General features: G+C 41.7%; 1 protein-coding gene across 14 annotated transcripts in view; it reads right to left on the minus strand.

The window, feature by feature from the left end:
* Positions 1-12,868, minus strand: part of LOC128103590 (uncharacterized) — a 69,242-nt gene that overhangs the window by 9,569 nt on the left and 46,805 nt on the right. For 3 of the 14 annotated variants that reach the window (XR_008215730.1, XR_008215722.1, XR_008215726.1), the window contains one exon: positions 3,477-3,564. The exons of the other annotated variants lie outside the window; for them this stretch is intronic. The gene's annotated coding sequence lies outside the window, so the exon portion shown is untranslated. The remainder of the gene's footprint in view (positions 1-3,476; positions 3,565-12,868) is intronic. 14 annotated transcript variants of the gene reach the window in all.

Here is a 12,868-nt window from a genome sequence, read left to right on the forward strand (position 1 = left end):
GTTCTCTCAATTCTCCTCTCTGTTAGTCCCGCCTATACTTCCTGCCTGGACACTGGTCAATCAGTGTTTTATTTATTGACCAATCAGAGCACATACAGACCATCCCATAGCATCGCTGTGTGTTCAAGGCCACACTAGGGGACAGAGCCAAGCATGGTAACCTTTAATCCCAGTACCAACCATAGAGGCTTGGAAGTCTGTAAAGACAGACAGAAAGTGACAGATCTGTGTATGAAGTGGAGGTGAGGTAGCTGGGCTAAGATAGCCAATGAGAGAGCAGAACAACAAGGCAATAAAGGCATGGGTAGATAGGAAGTAACTCATATTTGGAAGCTACAGAGTAGGCAAGGTAAGGTTGGCTGGTGGGTTTCCCTATTTCCCTGATCTAATGCTTTCACCCCTATATATGGCTCCATGATTTTATTTAATAAGACCATTTAGAAATTTGTCTAAAGATCTCTGCTTCCATCAATCATTGGAGAAAAGCTCTATGATGACAGTCAAAGAGAAAGAAGAGGTATTCTATGAGTAAGTGCATCAGGATCATGATGGGGAAACCTGCAGAGATGACCAAACCAAACAAGTGGGAACTCATGAAAGTGGGATCAATGGCTGTGGAGCCTGCATGGGACTGGACTAGGCCTTCTGCATGGCGAGACAATTGTGTAGCTTGATCTGCTTGGGGGAACCCCTGGCAGTAGGACCAGAATCCATCCCTGGTACATGAGGGGGTTTTGGAGCCCACTACCTATGATGGGACAACTCGTGCAGCCTTGTGGCAGGGGGAAGGGCTTAAACTTGCCTCTACTGGATGTGCCTCCCATGGGGTGGGTTGCCTTCTTCAGGGGAGGAGTCGGGAGTGGGTTGGGAGGGGGAGGATAGGGACATGGGAGGAGGGAAGAAGTGAATCTTTGGTGTGTAAAATGAATGAATTTTTTTCTTAATAAAAAAAAAGACTTAAAAAATAATACAGATGAGCACTAACATGAAAAAATATATGTTCAACTGATAAACAAATGAAGTTTCTTTTCACTGTACTGCTATGGGGATGGTGAGAGAGCTTACTGGGTAACAATGCTTGCTGCCAAACCTAATAATGTGAGTTCAACCCCTAGAACCCACATGGTGTATAGAGAGAATCAACACTCACAAATTGTTCCATGATTCCCACACTTACATGGTGGCACACATATAACAGTGTGCACCCATGTGTGACACACACATACACACACAAACACACATGATAAATAAACGTTTATTTTTAATTCTACACTAAGTAAACAAATATTTTTTATGTTATTTTTTATCTTATAATTTGATTTAATTTTACATATCAGCCACAGATTTCCCCTGTCCTCCCTCCTCCCGTCTGCCTCCTACCCTCCCCCCAGCCCACCCGCCATTGCCCCAGGTAGAGCTCCAGGAATCCAATCAGTGAGAAAGAGGGGGGATTATATGAGCGAGAATTTTTGAGACCAAGATTGGAAAAAGCACAGGAACAAATAGCCAAGCTAGTGGAAACACATGATCTATGAACAAATATTTATTTTTAATTCTACTGAATTAAACATGTAAATATCTGTGAATTAGACCATTTTATTATAAAAAAAACTTTCCAAGAACTTAATGATATATATTAGATTCAGTGCTCATGATTGAATGGAGTAAATAGGAAACCTTGTTTGAAGAGCAATAATTTCAAGGAATAAATGAAGGGCTTTTAAAAAAAATCTTTCTCCATCATTTGTCTTTTGAGTTTAATTCTCAGTGAACTGATATGCCATAGTTTCCATAAAATCTATTACAGACTGGGTGTTTTAAGTAATAAATATGTACTTGTTGCTGTTAATTCTGGGCTCTGGATGTTCAGAGTTAATGTGTTGTCGTGGTTGAGTTCTACCTCTTCTTGTCTTTACATAGCCTTTTTTCTGTGCATGTTTATTCTCATATCTCCATGAGACCATATTCTTAGCTCCAATCACATCAGGCTAAGTCTCACTCTCATGACATAAAACATTTTAACTTAATCACATCTTGAAGATCTCTGTGCCCCAAAATAATCACATTCGGAGGTCCTGAGTATTGGGGCTTAACATAGGAGATTAAGAAAGACATAAGCAACCCTGTCTCAAAAAAAAAAAAAAAAAAAAAAAAAAAAAAAAGACACAAGCCAGCTCACACCAGTCTTTCATTGTTTTGTTTTCTCTGCGCTACGGTGTTTCCCAAGTACTTTATTAGTAATAATATCATTTGTAATATCTTCAGTGAACACTGACCACTTCTGCTTTATGTTAATTAAAGCTCATGTGGTCAAGTAGATCAACCATTACACACTATTTATACTAAGAAATACAACACTAGAGAAGTTAGTCAGAATTACACAATGTCCTTACTAAGAATAATTAATCTGGAATTTTACCATAAACAGTAAGGTCTGAGCCTTGCTTACATTTGTTATCTCACTCATCACAACCTATTTGTAACTACGTGGTAATCTGGCTTGAAATCTGGGCTTTACAAATATTCCACTAAGAGATTTCTAGCTAAGGTAATGTGTTCATAGCGCTACTGTTCTTATAGTTGGTTTTTTTGTGGAAAAAACACCTAAGAATAACCACACATAGTCATATATATATATATATGTCATATTCATATATATACATATATACATACACATATATATAATTATGAATGCTCAAACATATGGTGCTATACATATATGCATATATTTATATATAAGATGTAGCTGTTTTGCAAAGTATTGCAAAGTATTTTCACAATGTGGAAATTGGTCTTTTGGTGAGTCTTATTGTTGCTTTTCAAGTGAATGACTAAAATAATACATGGAGTCATTATAAAAAGTTATTTCTAACATTTGTAGATTTTTTGTGTACCAGGACATTTGAACATTTATATTGTTTTATTCTCCTTACAAGTTTCAGAAGATCAGCATTTTACTATTTAAAATAAAGCAATTCCCAGTGCTAGGCATGGTATACATTAATAATCCCACCCACTGTGGAAGATTGAGAAGCAAGATCTTAGGCTCAAGTATAACCTGTGCAAATAGTAAAATCCTATGTCACAGATGAAAGAAAAAGATGAAGGGAGACTCAGAGAAGTATGATACCAAGGGTAGTTAGATGAGTAGGATCAGTATTATATAACAGGACTGATATTTTCAGTCTTACAAGGAATTTTGTTCATAAGAGGGTGGTCAAGGTTTTCCAATATGCTGCAAAACTACCCTGGACCCTCACGTAAAGAAGAAAGCAGTCAATATCCAGATCTCAAAGTGAACATCATGTTATAAAGGAGCCAATGAGAAGCATGTCTATGTGGCCACTCCTCTGAGGATCCCTTCCTTGTGAATGGGATTAAAAACTATAAATGAGTCTTTACACAGAATCCAGCTTTGATTAAAGGAAGACATAGAGCATCCCTCCACACTTGAGGGGCAACAAGGGAGTTCTCACCTAATGTAGACACCTCTGTCTTGGATTCCTTGCTTCCAGAACTTCGTAAAACATAATTTTCTCCTGTACAGACACAGTCTGTATGATTCTGTTAAAGGAACATAATTTACTTAACCAGATGTGGATAATCAATCTTCACACATCTGGTAAAGTTTGTAGCTTAGGTACCTTAGATTACTAATTATCAAAGTCCATGATACATATAGATATTATAAAATGTCTTTATTGTCAGTATTTGCCATGATTCCCCTTCTCAGTTCCAGTTAACTGTCTTAGTGCCTAGTAAACCACATACATGAATCCTCTCTTTGAGGTAATTAGTAGCTATTATTCTGTCACCATAAGAAAATATTGGCGTCAGACTACTCTATAAAGAAAAGACATTTACTTATGTCCATAGTTCCAAAGATCAAGGCTGTGCAACTATAATAGGCTTGGCTTTAGAGAGGAATTGCTTGAAGATAGGATTACCGTGGTGGGAACATATGTAGGAGAGAAGGATCATTTCACCAAGCAAGAAGCCAGATGAGATTCCAGGACAGTATCCCATAAGAACTGTCTTAATCCCTGCCAAAGACACATTCCCCCTATAATTTAGACCCTAGCTCGTTAAAGTCCTAACAGTTTTCAGAGAACACCAACAAAGGTCCAAGACTGTAAAGTACAAACTATTGGGGGAGCAAACTGCAACAAACCAGAAAAAATAGCTTCTATCTAGTAGCCAAGTAAATAGGATATTTTCAAAATAATCATCCCTAAGGCCCAAACCTAGCAATTTTAATTAATTTGTCTAGGGTAGGGCTTTGGAACAAGACTGGTTTTGTTTATTTGTTTGTTTTTGTTGCTGTTGTTTGTTTTTAATTTGCTTACTCTAAATTTCCAAATATTTCCAATTGGTATCAAAGAAATAAGAGGTGACAGTGGGCTGAGACTATGGTTTATTGGCAAAAATCTTGCCTACCATGTCCATGTTCTTCTGTTGTATCATTAAACACTTCCTCCAAAAAAAAAAAGCTATAAATAGTATGGCACATGTCTATAATTCTAGTTAAGCAGGAGAGGCAGAAACAAGAAGGCCATGAATTCAAGGTCTAAATAGACAGTGAGTTCAAGTCCAGCCTGCCACAATTTTTAAATATTTAGTTTACTTTTATATGTCTGAGTATTTTGTTTGCATGTATGTAAATATACTGCATGCATGACTGGGTACCACAGAGACCAGAAAAGGATGATGGACCCCATGGAACTAGAGTTCCAGACAATGTTAAGATTCCATGTTGGTTCTGGGATCTGAATCTGGGTACTCTGGAAGAGCAATTAGTACATTTTGTAACTGTTCTGGCTCTACCAACCCAGGTACCCTGGGGGAAGAGGGTGAGAAGACACAGAGACAATGACACCAGCTCTGGGAGATTACAAGCAAGCTTGTTCATTCAAACAATGGCTTGGGCTTATATTGGGAAACTGGCGGGCTTTTGCTTCTATGGTTATTGTGGTGTTTCTTGATTTGGCTCTGAATCTTACATCAACAGTTGTCATCTTTGGGGTACAGTTTCAGGCTTCTCTGTGTCAAGGCACTACTGCGATTGTCACAGTTTATTTTTTTTTTTTTTTTTTTTTTTACTTGAAGCTCCATTCATCTGGCATGTAGACCTTATCTGCCTCATTTCACCCTTTTATTTTAATTTTTTTTTCAGTCAAACAGTGGGAACTGAGGTCCTTAGCTGCAATCTTGTCACCCCCACCTCAGGTGCCCCCAAACATGATGGTTGTGCCTATCTTAGGTTGATCCTCCTAACAGACTCATTCCTGTCTTTGACTACCAGCCCTCGGAGGGTGGCACCCCTAGAGTCTGCCATGGGTGTGCTAGACATAATACCTATGTTGGATGCTATAATTATGATCGTTCCATCAAATCTTTCCATATTGCCTAGGGTCATATTCCATGTCATTCTCTTTTGCATCAACAACATTTCTTCTTCCTAAAAAATAAAAGCTAGCACTTTTTTAGCAATATCATTATATGGCATTCTAGTATTATAGGTACTCCCCTGGTTCCCTTGATTGGATTCTTTGATATCTCACCTGCATGGTCTGAACTCCAACCGCTGCAATTCTTTTCTGAATAAAGGTCATGACTCTATTAAATAGGCATGGTCCAAATGCTAGAGCCAGAAATATGATTATAAGCAGTCCTAGCAGTGTGGAAATCAGTGTGGTCAGCCAGAGTGATGAATAGAACAAGGATTCAAACCAGCCCTGGTTTGCCTCTCTGGCACTTTTTCTCTTGTTGAGTCCTTCTCTTACTTTTGCCATGGAATCTTTTACTACACCAGAGTGATCTATATAGAAGCAGCATTCCTCTCCTAGGGCTGCACATAACCCTCCTTGTTGAAGGTGCATTAAATCTAACCCACACCTATTTTGTAAAACCATTTCTGCAAGGGGGGATAGAAATTCCTGGAGATGGGAGATAGAGATCTCCAACCTTTCTATATTTACATAAATGACTGCTTTTAGGTTGGTGTAGTGCTGCTTTTGAGTAATCAATGAGGCTGTTCCTGTCCCGACTCCAGTTGGGCAGGCTCCCACCAAGATAGTAAGTGTAAGTGCCATTAGTGACTCTCTTTTTACCCTGCTTTTTGAGGCCATGCTCTATCTAGTGAGAAATTCCTCGTCTGAGTAATGGAGAAGTCTGGGACCAGCCATACTAGCACACAGAGCCCTTTTTTATTGAGGATCACTGTGGTGTGAGCACAAAGTGTCAATCCTGTAGACCAAGCCCACCAGGTATCATTGTGGGAAATAAGGTATTGTGAGCTATTGAACAGTGTGTGGGTCTGGTTGCAAATGTTTAGATGAGCAGAGGAAACTGTTCCCACACAAAGACATTTACTCAATACTTGCTGGAGCATAAGGGATGCTCTGGAGTTTCAGCAACAAAAGTTTGAATCAGTACTACTTGTGAAAGAGCCCATTGTTGCTATGCCCTCATAATATGATGGGCCCTTATCATAACAGAGCCAGCAAGAAGTGGTTATATTAGGCCTAGAGGAGTTTAAGACTCTGTAGGCTCTTTCTACCAAAGTTATCAGAGGGTCAGTGTTAGGGACTTCTGTAGAGATTCGTTCCAGGTTGGAGATTTAGGGATTACTGTGGTATAGTGGCAAGTGTCTCTGCCTGCTACTCGGAATACAATGGTAGAATTCTTGCCTGCTATGGTTAAGGACATGGTAGTAGTGCTTGGAAGGTGGGAGATTGTTTGTGGAGGTGGGCAAGGATGGTGTTAGGTCCAATTGCCATTCTCACGGGCTCTTGGAGGTGTAATAGGGTAAACAATAGCCCAGGATTATACCCTGAGAGGTATAATCACAACCCCCATGTTTTGCCTGCCAACCAGTCTTGCCTTTTTTCCACCTCCATGAATTTGATGACTAGTTAATTGCATTTTTTCTTGTGAGTGGCCCATGAGTGATAGGGGAACCTCTCCTTGTCATAGCAGGGGCCACAGTCCACTCAGTTTTCCCCTCAACATGCAGGGGCCAGTACCCAATGTTTTCATGTTTCCTGCATGTTGTACAGTAATAAGGTCCTTTTAACAGAGGGCATCCAAGCTATCCAGCCTATGGACTTGCATCCCCAAGCCTTGTAGAAATAGTCACTCATGCCACCACATTGTGTCATTTTTTCTTTGATTTGTGAATGCCCCAGACATACATAGAACCCAAGACCTCTGGTTTTACTTTGATCCATGGGGAAATTACAACCATATCCTGGGGAATAGATCCTGATGGGAGGGGTCCCAAGATTCTCCTACAAAGTCACATAGATCTACATAAACATCAGGGAATCAAGTCCCTTGGGGATAATTTAAGCAATTGGTTCTGTTTGCTACGTCCCCCTTTTCTCTGTTGATGATGAGACATGTCTGGTTTATTGGGGTATGGGGATTGCCCAAGGTTGTACCCATGATTACATAAATTATGATGAGGATATAGGCAACAGAGTGTCTTCCTGGTCCATTATGTTCTCCTGGTTTATGGCATGTCTGACATCTTGGATAGGCACCCATATCAGTTTGGTCTGATCCTGAGGAAAGACACAAGTGTAACCTCACCCATGCATCAACTGGGGAGCAGGTGGCTGCCAGATATTGGTGAGGGGTTCCCTTCATCTTTCTAGTGGGAGCAGGGTCTCCCTAGAAAGGGATGCCTAATGCTTATATGCTAGGCTAAGGCCTCCATCATCAAATGCCAAGAAGTTCCTGTTAAAAAGGATCTCCCCAAGGCCAAATGTGTGTCTTCGTTAGATTCTGATGCTAATTTAGATAGCTCCTCTTTAATCGAGCAGTTTGCTGTTTCCACAATTGCTTGGCTTTGTGGGCTATAGGAGATCCTCATCATGTGCTCAATCCTCCAATCATGTAGAAATTGCTTGAATGATTGGGAGGTATATGCAGAGCCATTGTCTGTTTTAAGTGCTCAGGGTACTCTCATTACCATCATGGCTGTTTTTAGAGCTTTGATGGCCTGTAATGCCTTTTCTCCCACTTGAGCTATTGCATGAACAAAGGTTGAACAGTTATCAACAGTCACATGCACATACCTAAAATTGCCAAAGAGGGCACAGTGAATAATATCCATTTGCCATAGTGCATTAGGTACTAGGTCTCTGGAGTTTACTCCCATTTTAATCAGGGGGCCCAAAGGTGCTAAGGGGGTGCATGTGGTGAAAGTTCATGCTAGATGCTTACAGCTTGACAGGCAAAGTCAGGCAGAAGTTTGTGGAGGTTGTGAGGTGACAGGTGGAATTGCTGATGTAAGCATCTGTCCTCCTCCAGTGCTGGCAGTGACACTGTCATGATCATTTTATTTACATGGTGGTTGCTAGTGGCCAGCATTCCTGGCAGTCAAGTGTGATCTAATATGGGATATATACTAGGGGTGCTTTCTATTTTCTAGTAGATCTTGAATTGATTTCATTGTGATAGAGATGGGGTCACTGAGGGTCTTAATTTGATGAAAGGAAACAGCTTACATGCTTGGGTCACATAGCGACTATCAGAGAAAATATTTATGGGATTTAATTGACTTAGCTCTAATACCTTAAGAATTGTTAAAAGTTCTCCTAATTGCACTGAACCTGGTTTAGGTTGGTATGTTATTTCTTTAGCATTAGGCATAGTTATTATTAAGCCGATATTGGTCTTATTGGCAACATCTATAAAAGCTACTGCTACTTGAGGAAGAGGGGCTTTAGAGGGGTTGGCAAATGGACTCAATGTCAGCTCAATGATTGAAAGGGCTGGCAGGCTTCCATCTTGTGGGAAATGATTGTCCAAGGTGCCCATAAACCCTGTTATCAGCTGTTGAAAGGGGAGAGAATCTGCCCATAAGGGCTGGGTATTTTGGAGGAAGAAGGGTAGGACAATTTTATCTGGCTCATGACCCCATTATTCTACTAGCAATTGCTTGTGCCTTGATACCTATTTCAAAGGTAATATCAAATTTGAGGTGATTCGATATAACTCAGATAGGTGTATCCAACTTAGAGGGCTTGATTGCCATAACATCCCAGGATGCCATCCCTGGTCCAGAGGAATGAGTGCTGACAAAACAGCATCAAGATCATGCCACCCCAGAGAGGTATTATAGACAAGTTAACCAGCACTTTTTTTAGAAGGTCCTTAGCTTCTTTTGTTAATGTTATGGTCACAGAGAGGGAGAGTGTCCTTCAAAAAGGGAGAATAATTGTCTCATCTCCTCATCAGGAATCAGGAGAAAATGAGAAATTGCTTGAGTCAATTGATAGTGCCACAAAGTTCCTGAAGCTCTGTAAGGCAGTAGGACTCCCATATGCTTATAGAAACATTAACAGGTTGAACTGTTTGGCTTATTTGATAACCCAAAAAGGTAAAGGGAGGTAGCCATTGTATCTTTTCTGGAGCCACCTTAAGGTGAAAAGCCTCCGAATCTTTTAAAACTGAAGCAGCAAATCCTCACTTTTCTGCTGGTCTGAATGAGCCAGCAGGATATCATCCATATAATGGATCATCAGTATTTTCCTAGGGATTCTCTTTAAAGCCTGCTGAATATATAGCAGACAGATAACCAGACTATTTTTCATGCCTTGTGGTAATATCTTCCAATGATAATGGAAAGCAGGACTCTGACTATTAGGTTCACAGACAGTAAAGGCAAAGTGTTCTCTGTCCTCTGTGGCCAATGGTATGGAGAAAAAAAATCTTTAATATCTATTACAAGGACATGTCATACAGGCGGAATAATGCCTGGATGTGGCAGTCCCACTAGGGGGGAGTCCATCTTTTCCATTTGTGCATTGATTTATCTCAAGTCCAGTAAAAGGCAGAATTTCCCCAATTTTTCCTTAATTACAAAAATGGGGGTATTGAATCTGCTGCAGGAATGTCCACTATGGCCTAGCAGCAGTTGTTCTTCAACTAACTCTCTTAATGCTGATAATTTAGGTTCTATAATAGGCCACTGATCCACTCATATGGACTTTTCTGATATCCAGTTTAATGGTATGGGCTCTGGGATGTTTATGTCCGAATGCGGGGCAATGGCCATTAGAATTGGGGGTGAGGGCTAGAAACTCTTCCCAATTGGCCTGTTATATCATGTGTTACTACGTCCTCACAAAAGGCTTTGTCATCATTAGTAAGCACCGCTCCCATCTTCTCTAGTAGATCATGCCCCCAGAGTGTACCGGGTGTGTCAGCTATGATGGTGTGGAGCTGGCCTTTATTACTATCTAGGTCCTTCCAATGAACTGAGTGGCAGGTGGTTTTAGAGGGCTTAATGCCACCCACACCAGTGATTGTATGGCCATCTTTAAGTTTCCAGTGAGGAAATGCCTGGACATCATTAGTAGATATGACAGTTGTGTCTGCACCAGTGTCTACCAGACCCTTGGTGGGTCTGCCATCCAGGGAGATGGTCATTGTGGGCAAATGCGGGAGTAAGGGAAGGGCCCAAAATACTCTGGGTTTGTAGGAATCCCCTCTTACTTGCTGGGATGAAGGGCATCCCTCCTTGAGTTTAAAGGAACCTGGGGAGAGCCCCTACACTCATGTGCCCAGTGAAACCATTTTTGGCATTTGGAGCATTTGGTCTTGGGTTGAACCTTAGGACAGTCTCTATGAAGGTGATCTGACTGACCACAACCCCAACAAGAATGGTCAGGTGGGTTGGGAGAGGACCATCCACATTATCTTTGGAAGCTAATAGTGCATTGAGAGAGGCAGTAAGCACTGCTATGGGCCCTGCCTGAGGGTCAAGATCTCGAGTAGCAATCACCTATTCATGGATGTCCTCATTACACACTGCTGCAACTGCATTGTGAGTAGGACCATTAAGCCTCTCCCATGTTAATTCCTTAATGAGCATCTCCCTGATCAGGCCAGGATCCATCCATTTCTCCACTGCTTCATTGACTTGGGCTAAGACTGAAGAATGGATAAAGAAAATGTGGTACATATACACAATGGAGTATTACTCAGCAGAGAAAAACAATGACATCATGAGGTTTTCAGGCAAATGGATGGAACTAGAAAATATCATACTGAGTGAGATAACCCAGACTCAGAAGGACAAACATGGTATGTATTCACTCATCAGTGGATACTAGATATAAAGTAAAGGGTAACCAGACTGCAAACCACAGTTCTAGGGAGGCTAGCTAGTAAGGAGGACTCTAGGAAGGACACATGGATCACCTAGCAATGGAAAAATGGATGAGATCTACATGAACAAACTGGGGGTGAGGGGGAATAATGGAGGGCAAGGGACGGGGGATGAAAGCTTAGAGGAGAGGGAAGTTTGAGCTAAAATGGGAACAGAGTAGGAGAACAAGGAAAGAGATGCCATGATAAATGAAGGTACCATGGGAATAGGGAGAAGCAGAGTGCCAGGGAGGTTCCCAGGAATTCACAAAGATGACTCTACCATAGACTACTGGCAATGGTTGAGAGGGTGCCTGAGCTGACCTATTCTGGTGATCAGATGGCTGAATACCCTGTCATAAAACCCTCATGCAGTGACTGATGGAAGTAGATGCAGAGATCCATGGCCGGATCCCAGGCAGAGCTCCAGGAGTCCAATCAACAAGAGAGGAGAGATTTTATGAGCAAGAGATATAGAGACTTTGATTGGAAAAAATACAGAGACAACTAGCCAAACTAGTGGAAACACATGAACTGTGGACCAATAGCTGAGGAGCCCCCATGGTACTAGACTAGGCCCTCTGGATAAGCAAGACAGTTGTTTAGCTTGAATTGTTTAGGGACCCCCCAGGAAGTGGGATTGGGACCTGTCCCTGGCTTTTTGTAGCCTAGTGCCTATGGTGAGACACTTTGTGCAGCCTTGGTGCAGGGAGGAGGGGCTTGGACCTGCCTCAACTGAGTGTGCCAGGCTCTGCTGACTCCCCATGGGAGACCTTGCCTTGGAGGAGGTGGGAATAGGGGGTGGGTTGGGGGGGAAGGCTGGGGGGGTGGTAGGAGGGAGGACAGGGGAATCTGTGGTTGATATGTAAAATGAATAGAAAACCTCTTAATTTAAAAAAAGTCAGTAAATAATTCCTTGGGCTGCTATATCAGATTACAAAAGTAGGCAGTCAGATCCCCAGGACTGCAGGATTTCAAGGCTTTAAATGCAAGTTCAGAGACCTGCTAAAAATAGGCATGCAGGCCAATTTTGGCTTGAGTCATGGGATTAACATATTGGCTCCAGCCGGTTAGCATGTCTAGGGATATAGCAATATTACATTGTATATTGAGGCATGCCTGTGCCTCAGCTTGATCATCATAAGCTGCCTGCCAATTAAGAAAAATGGCAGGCTCAAGCACAGCTTTCATCAAATGATATCAGTCATAATAGCTTTGAAGGTGCATTGCCCATTGTAATAAGACTTGCTCAAAATATGGCGAGTCAGGACCCAATTCATTAGCGACTTTATGAATCAAGGACAGATCCATAAGAGAGGTGGGCACCCAGGGCTGGTTGGCCGCATTAGGTCCCACATTGACTAGAAAGGCAAAAGGGTTAGTAGAGTGATATTTAATTGTTGGGGCTTACATAAGGGGCTGAGGTACTGGGCGGGATTAGTCATTATAGGGGAGGGACAAGCTTCAATGACTGAGGGGAGGGTTTGCCTTAAGGGAGTCACAGTGAGGCTTGTGACTTCAGGTTGTGACGATGAAGGGAGTTCTGCCCAAAGATGGAGAGTTCCCTCTGTAGGAAGTGAGGTGGGAGGGGACTGTATAGGAAGTTTCTTTGGAGGGTTGTCCTCATCCTCTGAATCCGGCTCTACATATGGAGGTGGGAAATCAAGTGAGAGGGAATTCATCTGTGTCTTCCAGTGGTCATTAAAAG

The sequence above is a fragment of the Peromyscus californicus genome, unplaced genomic scaffold, assembly GCF_007827085.1.
Source record: "Peromyscus californicus insignis strain IS unplaced genomic scaffold, ASM782708v3 Scaffold_8__1_contigs__length_139910024, whole genome shotgun sequence".
Lineage (NCBI taxonomy): Eukaryota > Metazoa > Chordata > Mammalia > Rodentia > Cricetidae > Peromyscus > Peromyscus californicus.